Consider the following 21,166-nt stretch of genomic DNA (forward strand, 5'->3'; position numbering starts at 1 on the left):
TCAATTCAATTTTTATGTATAAAATTCATTCAAACATACAATTTTTGAAGCATCACTTCCCTTCTTCAAGGTCTCACTTACCTAGCAGCTCTCCCAAGCACTGACCTCATGTCCTCACGGCACTATAAGAGTACAAAGTTTGCTTGAGTAGGACCCTTGGGGCCAAATCAGCAAATTCTTCACAATCTCTGCTGTATGTGTGTTAGAGAGATTATTTATATTGATCTTACCTTTTTAAAAAATCACTGAATGTTAAAGTTGATCAGGGAAGTCTTCCACTGGGAGAGAATGGTTTTTGAAAAACACTCAGGCAGATTTAGACAATAAGAAGTTGTAAAACATGTATCTGTGTGTGTGTCAAATTTGTTTTTAGGTGCTTTTATTACTGAAAAGTTAGTTACATAACTTATTTTAGCACTTAATGAAAATAAGAAATCCACTATTTTTCTAGTTATATAATCAAAATAGCTGTGGCTGTTTGCTATAGAATTATTTTTCCTCTCCTAAGGAAATTAAATTCAGAACAATTTCCTGGCTTCTCCCAAGTTTTAAGGGTCCTCTAGTTCATTCACATCTGCTTATGATGTTCCAGTCTTTAGGACTTGGTGCACAGACCGAAAAGAATACTTACGGTAAAAAGCAGGTCGACCTGCAAATTCCAAAGTGAATTTACCTTAGAGGATTTTCAGAATAGTCTAGGCAGAATTTGGTGGTGGCGCCAGGTGTTGGCTAACCTAGGGCACACAGATAATTTTGGGATTCAGACTCTTATCTTCAGCTGAGAGAAGCAATTTATGGTTTGAAAAATCATCTAAAATGGTGTGGGGTTTAAATTTTTTTTTTTAGGATAGGCTATACCTGTTAATTATACACACTTCCTTTTTCCTAATCCTGGATCTGGTCTTTCTGCCATTTGTCTGCTATGTGGTCAATCCACAAGTATCTGTTGAGTACCTATAATGTGAACTTGGGGTGTGCATTACCAAGGACTTCAAGGAAGAATATAGCTATCTATTTCAGGGGTGAAAAAATATTACCTTAATCACTAGCATCAGTGTTCCTCTTAAGGACAGGCAAGTCTTTGTGTAGTAAATAATTTTCCAAGCCTTTTATGTGAAAAGTACAGAGGGCATTATCCCTACAGAGTACACATAAAAAAGCATAGATAAACTACTTTACATAAGAAGTTAAAAGGAGAGGAAAAAGTAGGAAGTGGGTACCGAGCAACAAGCTGGGAGATAGATGGCCAGTGAGAAATTTCCAGGGACTATGGTATGCAAGAATACCCACTAACAGCCAGTACTAAAACTTAAAATAGTGTTAGAATGGGGAGAAAGAGATCAAGATGGCAGAGTAGAAAGACATGGAGCTCACCTCCCTTGATAAACACATGAAAAATCTCTACAAGTGGAACAATGCTCATCGAATACCAACTGAACGCTTGCAGATGTTCTCTTCTGCAACTAAAGCTGAAAAAAACATCCCTATGTAACCGGGTAGGACAAAATGGGGGAAAAACGAATCAAGATGGGACCTGCACCCCTGGGAGGGAGCTATGAAAGAGGAAAGGTGCCCTTGCCCTGGTAACATCCTTCACTGGCTGAGAGGTCCACTGGGACATACAGGGAGCTGGAGTGGCCTGGAATTTGCTGAAGAGGAGGGTGTGGGAGCTGGATTGCTGCCACATATGGTAGAGAGGGACTAGCACAGACAGTCCCTGCCACGTCACCACACTTCCCAGCCAGACATGCATGGCTACTGACATGCACGGCTACTGACATGCACAGCAGCTGGGGGCTGAAACTCTGGCTTCAGGAGATAGATCTGGAGCGATGACTTGGTTTGGCTGTACAGAGACAGCCCAAAGGGCCTGAAGTGTGGTCTGGGTCGTCACTGTGCGTCTGTGCAGGATGGAGCATACATAGGTCTGCCATTGTCAGCATGCACATGGCAGGGCACAGCTCTGGCTGTGGTGGGCTTTGGGAGCACCTACATAAGAGGCAGGACTGATGTTGGAGCAAATTATCAGTGTTTCTTCAGTGAGGGTGGGTCTGGGAGTGGTCTAGCAGCAGCAGACTTTGTGGGTGCTCACACTGGGTGGTAGGTAGTGTCAAGAGTTGCATGTCCCAGTGGAGAGCCACTGGGGAGGAATTCACAGTAGCTCCTTTCCCAGCGGCAATGCTCCAGTCCCACTGACTTCACACCACAGCTTAGAATCGGATCTGGGGTCTTCTACTCCAACAACTGGGGAGCAGACCCTGCCCCCTGACAGGACTATGACAGACACAGATCAAAGAGGAGGCTCTATCCAACATCCAGTGCAAGCTCTGGTCACCACAACATCAAACAAACACCCTATCAAGGGGACAATGGCCAGCATACCCTGAGGAAAGCTGTGGCAGGCATCTATAACAGAAACAGCCCTTGCACCAAAAATATTGGACTCACATGGTCTATACAGGGATGCTCCCACATTAAAACAGCCCTTCAAGACCACAGTGGATAACTGTTTCTCCTAATTTCATAGAGTCAGAGATATTTAAGAAAAATGAAAAAGCAGAAGTACTCCCAAGTAAACAAACAAAACCAAAAAACAAACCCAAGAGAGATCCCCTGAAAGATCAAGCAATGAAACACATCTCTTCAGTCTACCAGACCCCAAGTTCAAAAAGGAGGTAATAAGAACACTAAAGGAATTAAGACTATCAATATAAGTCCAGATCATTATAACAAAGAACTACAAACTATAAAGAGGAACCAATCAAAATTCAGCAACTCAATTGTCAAGAAAAAATCAACTGGAAAACAAGGTTTAAAATGGCAATAATACATACTTATCAATAACTGCTTTAAATATCAATGGACTAAATTCTCCAATCAAAAGACATGGAGTGGCAGATTGGATTATAAAGCAAGAATCTACATTATACTGCTTACAAGATACCCACTCCTGGGTGAAAGACATGGATTGACAGTGAGGGGATGGAAAAAAATACTCATGCAAATGGAAACAACAAGAAAGTAGGGATAGCAATACTCATGCCAGACAAAATAGACTTTAAATCAAAAGTCATAAGGCACAACCACACAAAATCTATGAGATGCAGCAAAAGTAGTCCTAAGAGGGAAGCTTTCTCAAAAAAGAACAATTTCAAGTGAACAACCTAATCTATCACCTAAAAGAATAAGAAAAAGAAGAGCAAACAAAACCAAAAGTCAGCAGAAGGAAGGAAATAATAAAGATCAGGGAGGAAATAAATAGAGATAAAATAATAGAAAAAAAAAACTATCAAACCAAGAGCTGGTTTTCTGAAAGAGTAAACAAAATTGACAAATTTCTGTCCAGGCTCACCAAGAAGAAAAGGGAGAGAACACAAATAAACAAAATGGGGAAATTACAACCAATACCACAGAAATACAAAAATCCAAAAGAAAATACTATGAACAACTGTATGGAAACAAACTGGACAACCTAGAAGAAATGGACACATTTCTGGAAACATACAGCCCACTAAGACTAAATCAAGAAGAAGTAGACCACTTAAACAGACCGATTACTAGAAACGAAATAGAATTCGCAATAAAAAATTCCCTGCAAACGGAAGTCCAGGACCAGATGGCTTCACTGGGAGTTCTACCAAACATACAAAGAAGAACTCATATCAGTCCTTCTCAAATTCTTCCAGAAGACTGAAATGGAGGGAGTACTCCCAAACTCATTCTATGAAGCCACCATTGCCCTGATACCAAAACCAGGCAAAGCCACTACCAAGAAAGAAAATTACAGGCCAGTATCTTTGAGGAACATAGATGCAAAAATCCTCAACAAAATATTAGCAAACAGAATCCAACAACACATAAAAAAGATGACACATCATGATCAAGTTGGATCAACCCAGGGACACAAGGATGGCTCAACATTTGCAAAACAAACAATGTGATACACCACATCAACAAGAGAAAGGACAAAAGCCACATGATCATCTTAATAGACACAGGATAAACATTGATAAAATTCAACATCTATTTATTATAAAAACTCTTACCAAAGTTACTACAGAGGGAGCATATTTCAACATAATAAAAGCTATTTCTGACAAACACACAGCCAGCAAAGTACTCAATGATGAAAAGTTGATAGCCTTCCCACTGAAATCTGGAACAAGACAAGGATGCTCACTCTCACTACTTCTATTCAACATAGTCTTGGAAGTCCTAGCCACATCAGGCATTAAAAACAAGTAAAAGGGATCCAGATTGGAAGAGAAGAGGTAAAACTGTCACCATATGCAGATGACATGATACTATACATAGAAAACCCTAAAAGCTCCACACAAAAACTACTAGAGCTGATAAAAGAATTTGGCAAGGTAGCAAGATACAAGATTAACATACAAAAATCAGTTGTATTTATTTACAACTAACAAAGAATTAGAGGGAAAAGTAAAGAAACAATCCCTTTTAAAATCTCATCCAACAGAATAAAAGACTTAGGAATAAACCTGACCAAGGAAGTGAAAGACTTATACATGGAGAACTACAAAAGATTGACTAAAGAAATTAAAGATGACTTAAAGAAATGGAAAGGTATCCCATGTTCTTGGATTGGAAGAATTAATTTTATTAAAATGGCCATACTACCCAAAGTAATCTATAGATTTAATGCAACCCCTATCAAATTATCAAGAACAGTTTTCAGAGAACTAGAACAATCTTAAAATTTATATGGAATCACAACAGATCCAGAATTGCAAAAGCAGTATTGAAGAAAAAAAATGAAGCTGGAAGAATAACCCTCCCAGACATTAGACAATACTACAGAGCTACAGTAATCAAAATAGCATGGTATTGGCATAAAAACAGACATATGAATTGATGGAACAGCATTGAAAGTCCAGAAATAAACCCACAGATCTACAGTCAATTAATCTTCAACAAAGGAGGCAAGAACACACAATGGAGAAAAGACAGTCTCTTTCGCAAATGGTGTTGGGAAAACTGGATAGCAGTACGTAAATCAATGAAGTCAGAATACTCCCTCACACCATACTCAAAAATAAATTCAAAATGGCTTAAAGACTTAAATATAAGATAATACCCAATAAATCTCCTAGAATAAAGTAGAGGCAAAACATTCTCTGACATAAATCTTAGCAATGCTCTCCTAGGGCATCTACCCAGGCAATAGAAATATAAGTAACAATCAACAAATAGGACCTAATTAAACTTATAAGCTTTTGCACAGCAAAGGAAACCATAAGCAAAACAAAATAACAACCTACGGAATGGGAGAAAATATTTGCAAAAGATGCGACTGACAAAGGCTTAATTTCCAGAATATATAAACATCTCATACCACTTAACAAAAAAACAAACAGCCCAATCCAAAAATGGGGAGAAGACCTAAACAAGCAATTATCCAGTGAAGACATACAAACGGCCATTAGGCACATGAAAAAATCCTCAATATCACTAATCATCAGGGACATGCAAATCAAAACTACAATGAGGTATCACATCACACCAGTCAGAATGGCCACAGAATGGATAGACTGTGGAGAAAAGGGGCCCTTCCTACACTGCCGGTGAGAATGTAGTTTGGTGAAGTCATTATTGAAAACAGTATGGCGATTCCTCAGAAAACTAAAAATAGACTTACCATATGATCCAGCAATCCCATTTCTGGGTATATATTCAGAAAGAACTCTAATTCAAAAAGACACCTGCACCCCAATGTTCATTGCAGCACTATATACAATAGCGAAGACATGGGAACAACCTAAATATCTATCAACAGGTGACTGGATAAAGAAGCTGTGGTATATTTCTACAATGGAATACTATTCAGCCATAAAAAAGAATAAAATAATGCCATTTGCAACAACATGGATGGACCTAGAGATCATCATTCTAAGTGAAATAAGTCAGAAAGAGGAAGAAAAATACCATATATAACTCATATCTGGAATCTAAAAAAAAAGGAAAAGAAAGTAAAAGGACACTATGGACTCATCTACAAAACAGGAACACAGTCGCAGACTTAGCAAACGATCTTATGGTTACTGGGGAAAGGGGGTGGGAAAGGATAAATTTTGGAGTTTTAGATTTGCAAATATTAGCTACTATATTTAAAATTAGATTAAAAAAACAAGTTTCTTCTGTATAGCACAGGGAACTATATTCAACATCTTGTAATAACCTTTGATGAAAAAGAATATGAAAACAAATATATGTACATACATGCATGACTGGGACATTGTGCTGTACAGCAGAAATTTACACATTGTAACTGACTGTAGGTCAGTACAAAAAATAACCACTAGTGAAAAAAAAAAATAACCACTATTGGAAAAAAAAAAGTCATAAGGAAAGACAAAGAAGGACATTATATAATGATAAAAGATCAATACAAGAAGAGCATACTACATTCATTAACATATGCACCCAATATAGGAGCACCTAAATCCATAAAACAAATACTAACAGATATACAGGAAGAAATTGACAGGAATACAGTAATAGGAGGAAGCTTAAACACCCCCATTGACATCAATGTACATATCTTCTGGTCAGAAAATCAGTAAAGCAACAGAGATCCTAAATGATACAAAAGAATAATCAGACTTAATTGATATCAACAGGACACTATGATCAGGAAAAAAAAAAAAAACCCAAACCAAAAACAAAGAAACCAGACTATACATTCTTTTCAAGCACCCATGGAACATGCTTAAGGATAGACAACATACTAGGTCACAAAACAAGTCTCAACAAATTTAAAAGGATAGAAATTATTTTAGGCATATTTTCTAAGCACAACTGAAAGTAGAAACCCACCATAGGAAGGAAAATGGCAGAAGAACAAACAATATGGAGACTAAACAACATGTTACTGAAAAAACAAATGGGTCAACACTAAAACTGAAGAAATCAGAAAATACATCAAGACAACTGAAAATGAAAATATAACCTTATTAAATCTATGGGATGTAGCAAAAGTAGTCCTAAGATGGAAGGTCACAGTGATACAGACCTTCCTCAAAACACAAGAACAATCTCAAATAACCTAACCTACCACCTCAAAGAATCAGAAAAAGAAACAAAAACCTAAAGTCAGAAGAAGGAAAGATTATAGAGAAAATAAATAATATAGAGACCAAAAGAGAAAGAAAGAAAGACAAACAATAAGATCAAGAGCTCCTTTTTTAAAAGGATAAAAAAAATACCAACAAACATCTAGCCAGGCTCACCAAGATGAAAAGAGGACCCAAATAAATAAGAAATTAAAGAGAAGAAATAACAACTGATACTTCAAATATACAAAAAATCATAATGCTATGAGTAAATACCAACAAACTGGACAATCTAGAGGAAATGAACAAGTTTCTAGAAACATACATTCTGCCAAAACTGAATCAAAAGGAAACATAATTTGACCAGATGGATCAGTGCAAAACAAATAGAATTGGTAATTAAAAAAAAAAAAAGCCTCCCTGCTTCATTGGAATTCTATCAAACATACAAAGAACTTAAACCTACACTCTCAAACTCCTCCAGAAGACTGAAGAGGAGGGAACACTCCCAAACTCATTTTATGAAGCCATCATCACCCTTATACCAAAACTAGACAAAGACATTACCAAAAAAGAAAATTACAGGCCAATATCTTTGATGAATACAGATACAAAACTCCTCAACAAAATATTAGGAAGCCAAAACCATAAACACATGAACAGGATTATACACCATGATCAAGCCGGATTCATTCCAGGGTCAAAGGATGATTCAACATATACAAATCAATCACTGTGATACACCACATCAACAAAAAAACACAAAAGCCACACGATCATCTCAATAGATGAGAGATGCACTGATAAAATTCAATATCCACTCGTAATAAAAACTTTCACCAAAGTGAGTTAGAGGGAACGTATCTCAATATAATAAAAGCCATTTATGACAAACCCACAGCTAATATAATACTCAATGGTGAAAAGCTGAAAGCCTTCCCACTAAATTCAGGAATAAGATAAGGATATACATTCTCACCACTTCTATTCAACATCATATTGGAAATCCTAGCTACAGCAATCAGACTAGAAAATAAAGGTATCCAAATTGGAAGAGTTAAAATTACCATTTTATGCAGATGACATGATACTCTATATAGAAACTTTAAAAGACATCAAATAAAAACTATAGGAACTAACAAATGAATTCAGCAAGGTAGCAGGATACATGATTAATATACAGAAATTTGTTGCATTTCTTTACACTAACAATGAAATACCAGAAAGAGATATTTTTTAAAAATCCCTTTAAAACTGTATCAAACATAAATCTCAGCAATGTTCTCCTAGGGCAGTCTAGCCAGGCAACAGAAATAAAAGTAAAAAATCAACAAATGGGACCTAATTAAACTTATAAGCTTTTGCACAGCAAAGGAAACCATAAGCAAAAAAAAAATAAATAACAACCTGCGGAATAGGAGAAAATATTTGCAAAAGATGCGACTGACAAAGGCTTAATTTCCAGAATATATAAATAGCTCACACAACAAAAAAACAAACAATCCAATCCAAAAATGGGGAGAAGACCTAAACAAGCAATTCTCCAATGAAGACATACAAATGGCCAATAGGCACATGAAAAAATGCTCAATATCACTAATTATCAGAGAAAAGCAAATCAAAACTACAATGAGGTATCACTTAACACCAGTCAGAATGGCCATCATTCAAAAGTCCATGAACAATAAATGCTGGAGATGATGTAGAGAAAAGGGAACCCTCCTACACTGTTGGTGGGAATGCAGTTTGGTGCAGCCATTATGGAAAACAGTATGGAGATTCCTCAAAAGACTGAAAATAGATTTACCATGTGATCCAGCAATCCCACTTCTGGGCATATATCCAGAGCAAACCTTAATACAAAAAGATACATGCACCCCAACGTTCACAGAAGCACTACATAAATAGTCAAGACATGGAAACAACCAAAATGTCCATTGACAGATGACTGGATAAAAAAGCTGTGATATATTTATACAATGAAATACTACTCAGCCATAAAAAAGAATAAAATAATGCCATTTGCAGCAACATGGATGGACCTGGAGATTATCATTCTAAGTGAAGTAAGCCAGAAAAAGAAAGAAAAATATCATATGACCTCACTTATGTGTGGAATCTGGAAAAAAAATACAGAAATGAACTTATTTACGTAACAGAAACAGACTCACAGACATAGAAAACAAACTTATGGTTACCAGGGAGGGAAAGGGGTGGGAAGGGACAAATTGGGAGTTTGAGATTTGCAGATTCTAACTGATACATATAAAATAGATAAACAAGGTCCTACTGTGTAACCCAGGGAATTATATTCTGTATCTTTTAGTAACTTATGGTGGAAGAGAATATGAAAATTTTGTATGTTCATGTATGACTGAATCATTAAGCCATACACCAGAAATTGACATACTATTGTAAACTGACTATACTTCAATAATATATATACATGTATAAAAAATAAAATCATGTCAAAAAAACAAAATACCTAGGAATAATCCTAACCAAGGAGGTGAAAGACCTATATGCTGAGAACTAGAGAACACTGATAAAGGAAACAGAGAATGATTCAAAAAATGAAATGATGTCCTATGCTCTTGAATTGAAAGAATATTGTTAAAATGGCCTTGCTACCCAAAGCAATTCACAGACTTAATGAGATCCCTATCAAATCACTCATGACATTTTTCAGAGAACTGCAACAAATAACCTAAAATTATATGGGACCACAAAAGGCCCAGAATTGCCAAAGCAATCCTGAGGAAACAGAACAAAGCTGGAAGCAAAACCCTCCCAGACTTCAGACAATAATACAGAGTTACAGCAATTAAATCAGCATGGTATTGGCATAAAAACAGACAGAGATCAGTGGAACAGAGAGCCCATAAATAAACCCATACACCTATGATCAACTGATCTTTGACAAAGGAGGCAAGAATATACAATGGAGAAAAGACAGTCTCTTCAGCAAGTGATACCGGGAAAGCTGGACAACTTCATGTACATCAATGAAGTTACAATAATCCTTCGTATCATATACAAAAATAAACTCAAAATGATTTAAAGACTTAAGTATAAGACATGACACCATATAAAACTCCTCACAGAGGACACAGGCAAAACATTCTCTGACATAAATCATAGCAATGTTTTAGATCACCTTCCCAAGGCAAAATAAAAGCACAAATAAACAAATGGGGCCTAATCAAACTTAAAACCTTTTGCACAGCAAAGGAAACCATCAACAAAATGAAAAGACCTACGAACTGGGAGAAGACATTTGCAAACAATGCAATTGACAAGGGATAAATTTCTAAAATATACAAACAGCCCATACAACTCAATAGCAAGGAAACAAACAGCCCAATCAAAAAAGGGGCAAAAGACCTAAGCAAACCTTTCTCCAAAGAAGTCATATGAATGTCCAAAAGGCACACAAAAAGATGCTCAATATTGCTAATTATTAGAGAAAGACATATCAAAACTGCAATGAGGTATCACCTCATAACTGTGAGAATGGCCATCATCAAAAAGTCTGCAAATAATAAATTCTGGAAAGGGTGTGGAGAAAAGGGAACTCTCCTATAGCATTGGTGGAAAAGTAAACTGGTGGAGCAAAAAAAAAGTAAATTGGTAAACATTATGGAGGTTCCTTACAAAATTAAAAATTGAGCTACCATGTGATCTAGCAATTGTACTCCTGGGCAAAATGAAAACTCTAAATCAAAAAGATACATGCATCCCAATGTTCATAGAAGCCCTCCTTACAATGGCCAAGTCATGGAGGCAACCTAAATGTCCAACAACAGATGACTGGATAAAGCATATGTGGTATATTTATACAATGGATCACTACACAGACATAAAAAAGAATGAGATAATACCATTTGCAGCAACATGGATGGACCCAGAGATTATCACACCAAGTGAAGTAGGTCAGACAAAGACAAATATCATAAGATACTACTTATATGTGGGATCTAAAATAGGACACAAAAGAACTTATTTACACAACAGAAACAGACTCACAGACATAGAAAACAAACCTTTGGTTAAAGGGAAAGGTGGGGGTAGGGATAAATTAGGAGTATGAGATAAAAGATACACACCACAATATATAAAATAGATAAATAACAAGGATTTACTGCATAGCACAGGGAAGTAAAATATCTTGTAATAAGCAATAATGGAAAAGAATCTGAAAAAATTTACATGTATATATATGTGTGTCTGAATCACATTGCTGTACACCTGAAACTAACACAATATTGTAAATCAACCATACTTCAGTTAAGAAAAACAGTGTTAGAATGGATTTGCCTTTCCATCTGCTTTGCCAAGAGTCCCTGTGTGAATAGTGCAGAGGGAGGAAGTGTCAGTACCTTTGAAGTGCTGAGATGATCCACACAAAGAACCAAAGCAGTGGACGCAAGGGCTTGAGTCAGAGGTCCTTGGAGAAATAGAACCTTCCCTAAGACTCCCTTGAGAGATTGGGAGTTAGCCTGGGCAACACCCAACCACTGACATATGATGGGAGTCACACCGTTACCACTGAGACCTCACAGCAGACAACGACCCAGCTACCATTGTTGTTACAAGTCTGAGAAGTGGTTCCATCCTTCAGGACATTATGTGCTCCTGAACATGCTAGTCACTAAATGACACACAACTGGCATCCTCCCTTTCTCCTTCCCGCCCTTCTCACCACACTCAAAAGAAAAATGGAAGAACAGTAATGAAGCGTTGAGGCACATACAATGTCTTTAAACCATGGACTGAGTTGGAAGGAGTCGGGTCTTTCTAATAGCAGCACGGCATTCTAAGTGTGTTCTAGAAGGGGGACTGACATGCAGTGTTCAGCATTTGGATAACAGTACAAAATTAGGAAAAATCTACACTTCCATCATTAGGGGGTGGTTAAATAAACCATGATTCATCCACACTATAGAATGTGCTATGCACCTTTTCAAAATAATTTTGGCATGTTTACATGTAATGATATGGAAAGATCTCTAACATCTACGTCAAGTTTAATGCAAGGTGAAAAGCACTACCTACAGTTTCTATGGGGAAAAAATTCATAAACTATAATTACATATTTGAATATGTAAGTACATTTCCCCTGGGAAGGGAAAGGGCTTAAGAAGGACCTGGAGACAAAACTTACTTTGTCTGAAAAATCTTAACCATGAGAATGTATTCACATAGTGCTTGTATGATTAAAATAAGTAAAAACTTTGAAGTACATGAATGTGTAAAAAGAACAGTGCAAGTTCAGTGCTTCTGGAGGTTACTAGAATACACACACACACACACACACACACACACACACACGACAATGCCAATAATGTCAATGCAGATAACAGAACGTGCTACTCACAGGTAACCGAGCAATATTGTATTTCCTCATATCAGGAAAACCCAGCCAGTTGCAAAAGTGAGCTGATGATAGGCGCACACACTATGTCACCTTTACCCTCCCAGTTAATCTAAACTGTGGGGCCTTGCTACAGGTCCAACATCTGATTGTTAAGTCTGCACAATCACACCCACTTTCAGGTGTGTTGTGAAGAAGCTCTTATTTTTGACACAAAGTTCAGTAGCCTATGAGAGGGTCATAACTGATCCCATCAATGTGAAATTCTCCACGAGGAAAAGTCATTGAAGATGAACCCAATCATTGGCCCTCCTATTGGGTGTGAGAACCACCGAGACACAGGCTGTATTTCACGCTGCTTGCTGGTTTATGTTCTCTAGAGCCAGATGTCTGACTGTGATGAAGTTATTCCCTATTTCCTTGTCCAGTATGAGTCTCCTCACTCCTTCCCCTTCTGTCTTCTATGAATTCCCTCTGTCTCATATCTTTAGTTTCTTTCCTCTGGGTTCTTTCCCTGCATCTACAAAATGCCTAATCTTAAAGAAAATTCCTCTTCAAGCTGCCACCCTGTCTCAGAAGCTCAGGCTGCGAGAACAAAGTAGCACAAATTGGGTGACTTACATACAATAGAATTTTATTTCTCATAGTTCTGGAGGCTGAGGTCCAAGATCAGGGTACCAAGCAGGTCAGATTCTGGGGAAAACCCTTCCAAGCTGCAGACTTCTCACTGTGTCCTTACATGGTGGAAGGGTCAAGGGATGTCTCTGGAGGCTCTTCTACAAATGTGCTAATTCCATTTATGATGGCTGTGCCCTCAAGACCTAATCACCTCCCAAAGGCCCCATCTCCTAATGCCATCACCTTGGGGCTTAAGTTTCAACCCATGAATTTTGGGGAGATACAAACATTAAGACCATAGCACACACAACATTGTAAAATATTATAAATCAATAAAAAACGTTAAAAAAAAAACCTTGACTAAACTTAAAAAAAAAAAAAAAAGACCATAGCACACCCTCATCGACTTGCTCTCTTCTCCTGCTGGCTGGCCATCTAGGATGTCTAGCTCCACCCCACGTCGCTTCCACACCGTTTATTTCCTTCATTTACTTCTCAACATCTCAATTCTTGACTTTCACTTTCACAGAGATCACCAGTGTCCTCCCTAACACTTACTCAAATGGTTTCTTCACTGCCCCGGTAGACAGCTGCTGTTTCTGGCCACAGACCACACCATCCTTGAAACGTCCCTCTTTGCTTGCTCTCCTTCCTCAAATCATTTTTCAGTGGCCTTTAGAGGCATCTCATTGGTCCTCTTCTTCCTGCCTTTTCTCCCTTAGTTCTTGATGTAACCCCACACTCCCAATTCTTAATTTTATGCAGCTGGCACCCACATCTACCTCTCTTGTCATCAGCCTCTCTTTGGGTTCCAGGCAGACCTGCAGGATTTTTCCCACAGGTGATATCCTGCTGGCATTTCAGCCGTGGCCTCCGTAAATCCAGACTGCTAGTTCTGCCTCTCTGCCTTCCTATGCTTCCTAATTCAGCAACTCCCCAGTATCAAAGCCACTGTTTCTTTCTCCCCCAAATGCCATCGGCAACCATGCTCACTTGACAAACTGCTTTCTCCCTCTCCACTACTCCTGTTGGCTCTCACTTGGATCATCGCTGCAGCCTCTCAGCTGCTGTCCCACACTTTCACTCACCAATATAACATCCTAAGGGGCGTCCCCAGATCCTCAAACCTCAGTCTCCTCAAGAATAGTCTAACTCCCTTAGAATGGCACTCAAGACCCTTCACCATCTGCTCCAACCTACCTAAAGGGCATTCTTTGTTCCCTAAGAGAATTTTTACCAAACCTTATGGATCTAAGAAAATAAAAGCTTCCCTAAAGGTCTCCCTTTAGAGCAACTAGGAGATTCTCTAGAATCTGAGACGAAAGAATCTCAGGAGCTTTGCCTGCCTGCAGGGGTGGGGCCCTCCAAGAAACAGTGACTTGCCTAACTCGCTTCAAGACCTCTGCTCCATGTGGCTTCTCCCAGGAAGCTTCCTCAACTGCACCTCCTCACACCACGTCGTCTTTCAAAGGCGCCCCTTAACTTTCTCTAAGTCTTCCAGCTGGACTTCTCTCAGGCTCCAAGCCATCATAACCCCTTTGTTTTTTCTTTTTTAAATTTATTTTTATTGAGGTATAGTTAATTTACAATGTTGTGTTAGTTTCTGGTATACAGCACAGTGATTCAATAATACATATATTCTTTTTCAGATTCTTTTCCATTATCATTGATTACAAAATACTGAATATAGTTCCCTGAGCTATACAATAGGTCCTTGTTTATCTGTTTTATATATAGTAATTAACATCTGCAAATTCCAAACTCCTAATTTCTCCCTCCCCTTGCCTTCCCCTTTAGTAACCCTGAGATTGTTTTCTATGTGAGTCAGTTTCTGTTTTGTAAATAAGTTCATTTGTATCTTATTTTGGATCCTACCTATAAGTGATATATGATATGATGTTTGTCTTTCTCTGTCTGACTGACTGCATTTAGTATAGTAAACTCTAGGTCCACCCATGTTGCTGCAACATGTCTCCCTGAGCCTCAGTGTCCTCAGTAAGCCTCAGTAAGGTGGGGACAATATTTCACCTCACTGTCGTGAGGATTTTTATAAATAAAATCAGTTAGCACAATGCCCGGCATGCATAGGGACTCAGAGAATATGTTTTTGCCCCCTCTGTTTTCTGATTAAGCAGGTGTTTTTTTTTCTTTAAACAAGCAAAGCAATGCCCCTGTTTTTTTTTCACATTTGTTCATTATTTATTCAATATTTATTGATGACTGTGCATGCCAAGCATTATTCTAGATTCCAGGGATATCTGAGTGAACCACACAGATAAGATCCCCGATTTATCCGGCGTCTTGGTCTTAGCACACAGAGGTGGGGCTACATTCTCCTGCTGCTAAGTTTGAATCAGCCTTTCCTAGTGTGTGCTCCTGGCTGGCAGCACCTCATTTCATTTGCCCATTTTCTTTCACTTCGATTTCTGGTGCTCTCCTCCCATCACTCATAGCTTGTGGCAGAACATGATTTGGAAGAAAATAACTTGGAAAAACAGACTAATGCTTAAAGATGCATAAAAGGTTGCAAACGTACCACCATGGTGTTTGACAATTACCAATGCTCAAAAGGAAACAAGACTAAGAAGTTGAACTAAGTCAAGCATCCCTCACCAGCAGAACTGCTCAGCACAGACAGCATCAAAGCTGTAGGTGTTGATGAACTCGCTTCCCCTCACGTTGCTACCAAATTAGAGTCACTCAAATGACTCTCCTATAAATTTATTTTGACCGAATGTTTTGAACCTGCAAGCTGAAGTCCTGCTCCTCTGTGAGTCTCCAGCACGGAGCTCAGTGTCAGGTACTAGGTAACCTATGAGGTCTTCTTGGTCTCCTCCTGTGGTACCCTCAGCTCCTTATAGGCTGGGCCACCATCTGACTTGTTTTTGCATTCTCATGCTGAGTACAGGGCTTGGTACACAGTAGGTGCTCAGAACATGTTTGATCAGTGAACAAAGGGACGGAAGGGTTTGAGTTGAGAGATTTTTGGAAGCTCCTTTTCAGCACACAAGCTCCAGCAGGAGGGGAGAGGCCAGGCTGGGCGGAGGATTCCTGACTCTAGTCTGAGGCCTGGGGCTCTCTGAGGACGAAGGACCCCTTGTCATTGTCCCTGCCTCATGGTGGCCCAGGGTTGTGCCTGTGCAAGGCCGCTCCCCTCCCCCATCAAGTAACAGGAGGCCGACTCTGACCAGCCTGCTTTGGAAAACTGCTTGCACCTGGCCTGGAAGAACACAATTAAAAGACGCCGTAAAAATTGACAGATCCCAGTGCGGAGGGCCGAAAATACATTACAATTCCGATCGAACTATAAATAAAGCCCCTAAATTAAATAAATCTCGCACAATTATGGATTAAAACATGTTTGGTGTTAATGGCCTTGCACATGGACCCTGACTCCCGAAATTGTTGCTGAGGCTGCACGGCTGGGGGATTGCATCATAATTAACACCAGGCCATCCCGGGAAGGAGGGGGCTGGCCCGAGGTTCAACCTCGGGCCTTCAGCAAGTGGGGAGGGGCCCGACGAGCCCCGCTGCTGCCTGATGCTTACTCAGCCCCTTCTTGGTGACACTCTTTCCTTGGAAGATGAGGACCTGGAGGCAGTCGTTGCTGCTCAGGGCCTGACCTTGGACACAAAGGCTTACTCTGGGTTGAGGGTTCTGGCTTCCCTGAGATCCACAGATCCATGTACATCCAACAAATGAGCCAACCCCAAGCAGGTATTGTTGAAGAAATATCTGGATAGTTCAGCCGTTTGCTCATGCCTACCCAGTTGTTTGGAAGCCCATAAATTGTAGTGCAGTTAACCAGCAACCATAACATACACTAGAACGCCTAAAGTTTCCTCTAACAACCCTCGAACTTCAACGCCTAGAACCAAGGAGGTTGGTAACACTGTGAAGGATAATTCAAAGTACAGGAGTTCTAGCAACTCCAAGCCAAGTCCGAGCCCTAAAAGTTTTACTGGAGAAAACGACGCAGCCTGAAGTTCTCCTTCAGGACAGATTCTTACCTGGGACTGAAGTTGAAAAGAAGGAGAGACGCCCTGAGTAACCGCTCCTGCGGGCAGGGTGGTGCCGCGGGCGCCAGCGGCAGGCTGCTCGGAGCCCGCTGCCCGCTCCACTCCCGACTAAGCAAGCGCATGCTCGGTTCTGCTTCAGGTTCAGGCCTCCAAACAGGGGTTAATCATAGTACTTCTTAGCCACAAGGTACTTGACTTCTGGCACACACGAAACACCTGTGAATGTTCGCTGTTGTTACGGTCGTCTCTGTGGAGTCAGCAAGCCCATCCTTACTCACCTGCTCCAACTGTGGAGGGCTCGTGCCTCCCCCGCCCCCACCCCAGAGAGGGGCTGCAGGCTTACAGGCGTGAGGAGGCCACGCACTCCCCCAGGTGACCAGCTTTATGTATGTAAGAATCTACATATAGATAAAGATGTATTGCAAGGAATTGGCTTACGTGATCGTGCAGGCTGGTGAGACAAGCCTGAAATCCATAGGCCAGGCTGTCAGGCAGGCAGCTGGAACTCTCTGGCATGAGTGGGAGCTGCAGTCCACAGGTGAAATTTCTTCTTCTTCAGGGAAGCCTCACTTAGGTTCTGAAGGCTTTTCAACCAACTGAATCAGGCTCCTCTGGATGATATAGGCTAATCTTGCTTAATCCAAGTAAACTGTAGACTTTAATCACATCTACAAAATAACTTCACAGTAATACCGAAGTTAGCGTTTGACTGAATAACTGAGGGCTGACACGTAACGCGGACCCACCCCACGTGGGGTCCTAAGAGCTACCGTGCTATGAAAATCCAGGCCTCCTGCCTCCTGCCCAGGCTGACCTCTCTGTGCCCGGTGCAGTCTCCGCCTTGTCCCTTCCAACTGTCTGAGGCAGGGAACACAAGCACGCACTGCCATCAAGCTTTCTCCAAAGGCCTCCTTAGAATGTGACCATAGGAAAATTGCCAGACAGCATAATCTCCAGAAGGACGGCTTTTCTCTTGTGATAAGCTGCAAAGAATCTGGAGAACAGTGGTTTCATTATGTGAGGAACCATATTTAACTTCCCAAAAGAAGAATACAGCCATGTTCCAAGGCTAGAAGACAGACAAAGGCAGGGCCCATCTTTAGCTTGGATGCACAGTATGGCTGTTGGGTTGTTTAGGGCTGGCTTCCATCAAGATCGTCAGGGCTGGGCCATGCTGGTTGTTCAGTAGTTTGCCTATCAACACTGGGCAGAGACCGGACTTCCCTAAGCTGGTGTGGCTTAAGGAGAGCAGCCATTTAAAATACACCTCACACTCAGACAGTCAAAAAGGCCTATCGCTGTCTGAGAGTCACTGGGACACAATCCCTTCTATCACTTCCAACACGGAGGTGGGAAAATGGTGACACCCTGGGGTGGCAAAGATGTGTCATTAGGTTATGCTGCAGAAATTCTTCTGGAAGGATGCCTGGCCCCAGGGAGCCTCCTCAGTCAATCAAAGTTATAAAGAGACTATAAAAGTACATGGATTCTTCTGTATTGCACAGGGAACTATATTCAATTATCTTGTAATAACCTTTAATGAAAAAGCATATGAAAATGAATATGTGTATGTATGTGCATGACTGGGACACTGTGCTATACAACAGAAACTGACACATTGTAATTGTACTTCAATTAAAAAAAAAAGTACATGGAGACTGTTGCTTGCAGAAGTTGGACCTGCAACCGGAAGCATGACAAATGGGAACATACAGACTATGGAGCCCAGCAATGGCTAAGCTCCTCGCATGTGTCAAATCTCTCTGATCTCTCTTCTCCCTTATCTCCCCTCTACTTTCTTCTTCCACCACATCCCTCTGACTCCAGCTGGAGAAATTTCTCTGCTTTTATGGGCTCAAGTGATGAGATGGGGCCCACTTGGACAATCCAGGCTGCTCTATTTTAAGGTTAGCTGATTAGTAAACAATTTCATCTGTAAAGCCCCATTAAGAGAAGCATATAGGTTAGTGTTTGATTAAATCACCAGGGGACGGGCATCTTAGCTGGCTTCAAAGGTGGAGGAAGCAGGCAGGAGCCAGCTTTCTCTAAGAGCTGAGAACCACAGTGGATGAAAGTCATCAAGGAAAATGGGGACCTCCGTCCTTCAACTTCATGAAATTGAATTCTGCCCACAACCTAAGCCCGGAAAAACTTCACCCAGACTTTCTGGTGAAGAATATAGCCCTGGCAACTTCTTGATTTTAGCCCCATGAAACACTGACAGATTTCTGACCTGCAGCATCACCAGATAATACACTGGCATTGTTTTAAGCCACCCAGTTTGTGGTAATTTGTTACAGCAGCAATAGAAGACATATATTCTCTCATCCTACTTTGGGTTTGGGCCGTGCTGGTGGCCTCACCCACCATCTCCCTAAAGAACAATCTGTCTGCCCAAGCAGGACACCTTTTGCTTATTATGCAGAACAAATCTGCTCCTCCCTGTGTCAGCTTAGTCCTAATAGAAATGTCACAGACTCGAATGGTGCCTCACCATGGCCTCTTAACAAAAACCTCACTCATGATGAATTCTCCCTGCCCCCCAAGGAGAAGGCAGACATGGTTGCTTTAAAAACACCACACTCTTCCTTCCCAATTTTTTTCCTCTCCAAAGTATAATAGGGGAAGCTCTTTCCTTTATTATTCAAGTAGAAGGGATTCAAAAGGCCCATAGAGAGGCTGGAGTTAATGCCTTCCTTGGGCAAGATTCTGTTGCTTGTGTTGATTTAAGGGAAAGCTAGAGGTGACAGAGCCTGAATCAGCGTTGAGTCAATTATTTACAAACAGAAACAGCCAGGTACCGGGTCAGGGCTCACATACGTATGTTGTTTTCTTCCCCCTACAGAAAAGGAAGCAGAATATGTCCCCACTTCCGACTTCTCATCCACATTAATTTAATTGGCTGCCATCAACAATGACCAAAGAACTTTCTTGTCTTCTTCACATGAGGCGCTGAATCCTGGACACAGATGTCGAACTCAAAAACCCAAACAAAACCAGACCAACTGGGTCTAAGTTTGAAAAGCCAAACCAGAAGGAAATACATTCATCAGATCAACCTCTTGGCTCTTCAGAGTTTGGTTTTAATTTTAAGCTTGTTCCAGACAGATTCTGGCGGCAGATGTGCTTCTGAACGCCTATATGGTCTTCAATTGCTGGTATGGGTAAAGAGAGCTTTGTCCTTTCCTTTCAGCTTCTGTTGTGGGGCTGAGCTTCCCGGCAGGAGAGTAGCTGTTCTTGAGTCTATGGGACCCCTGTGTTCAGTAGGGATTAAATGGAAACGGCATGTGTTATCTCCGTCTGTCCAGCCCACCTTCTGTCTGGCCATCTTCCCTTGAAGAATGAAAGCAAAAACTCACAGGACGGAGCAGCAGGAAAAGCGATGTTCCTATAGTTGTACCATGTAGGGTGTGCGTGTGTTTGCAACTTGCCACAGGGCTCCGGGCTGCTTCTGCTCTGAAATCCTGAGAGCACCTATGGCCTGCACCACATACTACCTTGACCAGTTCTTTCTCTTTCTACGGGTACAGCTTTACCTCCACAGCAAAACTGTAATCTTGCAGATGCAACCACACCTTTAAAAAGAAAGTTCTGGAAAATGGTTTTACTTGTTTTTATCCTGGCTGCACAGTGCTCCATAGAACATCACTCCACAATACAGTCAGCCATTCCTCTACTGAAGATTTTAGTTCTATTTGTTTCTTTGCTGTTATATAACATACTATGGTGAAGACCCTGGTATATGAAATTTTGCTGTCTTTTCTCTATTTCCCTGGGAAAGATTTCTGGACTAAGACCAAGAGGTGTAGACACCTAAAACGAGTTATTTCCCTCAAATTAGGAACATTTAACCCTCTCACCAGCAGTATGTGGAGAATGCCAGGCTCACGTTCTCTAGCACTATTAATACATTAAAGTCTTTGTTGATAGAACAGTAGGGAAAACAAGAGAAAAGGTATCTCCTGCTGTGTTCTCCTTTGGTAAATTACTCAATTTGAGGTGGATTTTAAAAATATATTTACTGTTTTTTTAAAATATTTTTGTAAGTATATTTATTGTATTGTATTGTATTATCTCTTACA

The 21,166-nt window shown here is 40.3% G+C and overlaps 1 long non-coding RNA gene across 6 annotated transcripts in view; it reads right to left on the reverse strand.

Annotated features, from left to right (window-relative positions):
- The window catches only part of LOC116280210 (uncharacterized), a 104,431-nt gene extending 84,857 nt beyond the window's left edge, over nt 1-19,574 (reverse strand). For 5 of the 6 annotated variants that reach the window (XR_012071922.1, XR_012071920.1, XR_012071923.1 and 2 more), the window contains exons 1-2: nt 17,523-19,574; nt 17,076-17,300 (exon numbers count right to left, since the gene is read on the reverse strand). This is a non-coding gene — a long non-coding RNA (uncharacterized lncRNA). The remainder of the gene's footprint in view (nt 1-17,075; nt 17,301-17,522) is intronic. The other variant, XR_012071919.1, reaches the window with a different exon arrangement.
- Between the last annotated feature and the right edge of the window lie 1,592 nt (nt 19,575-21,166).

Source organism: Vicugna pacos, chromosome 4 (assembly GCF_048564905.1).
Source record: "Vicugna pacos chromosome 4, VicPac4, whole genome shotgun sequence".
Classification (NCBI taxonomy): Eukaryota; Metazoa; Chordata; class Mammalia; order Artiodactyla; family Camelidae; genus Vicugna; species Vicugna pacos.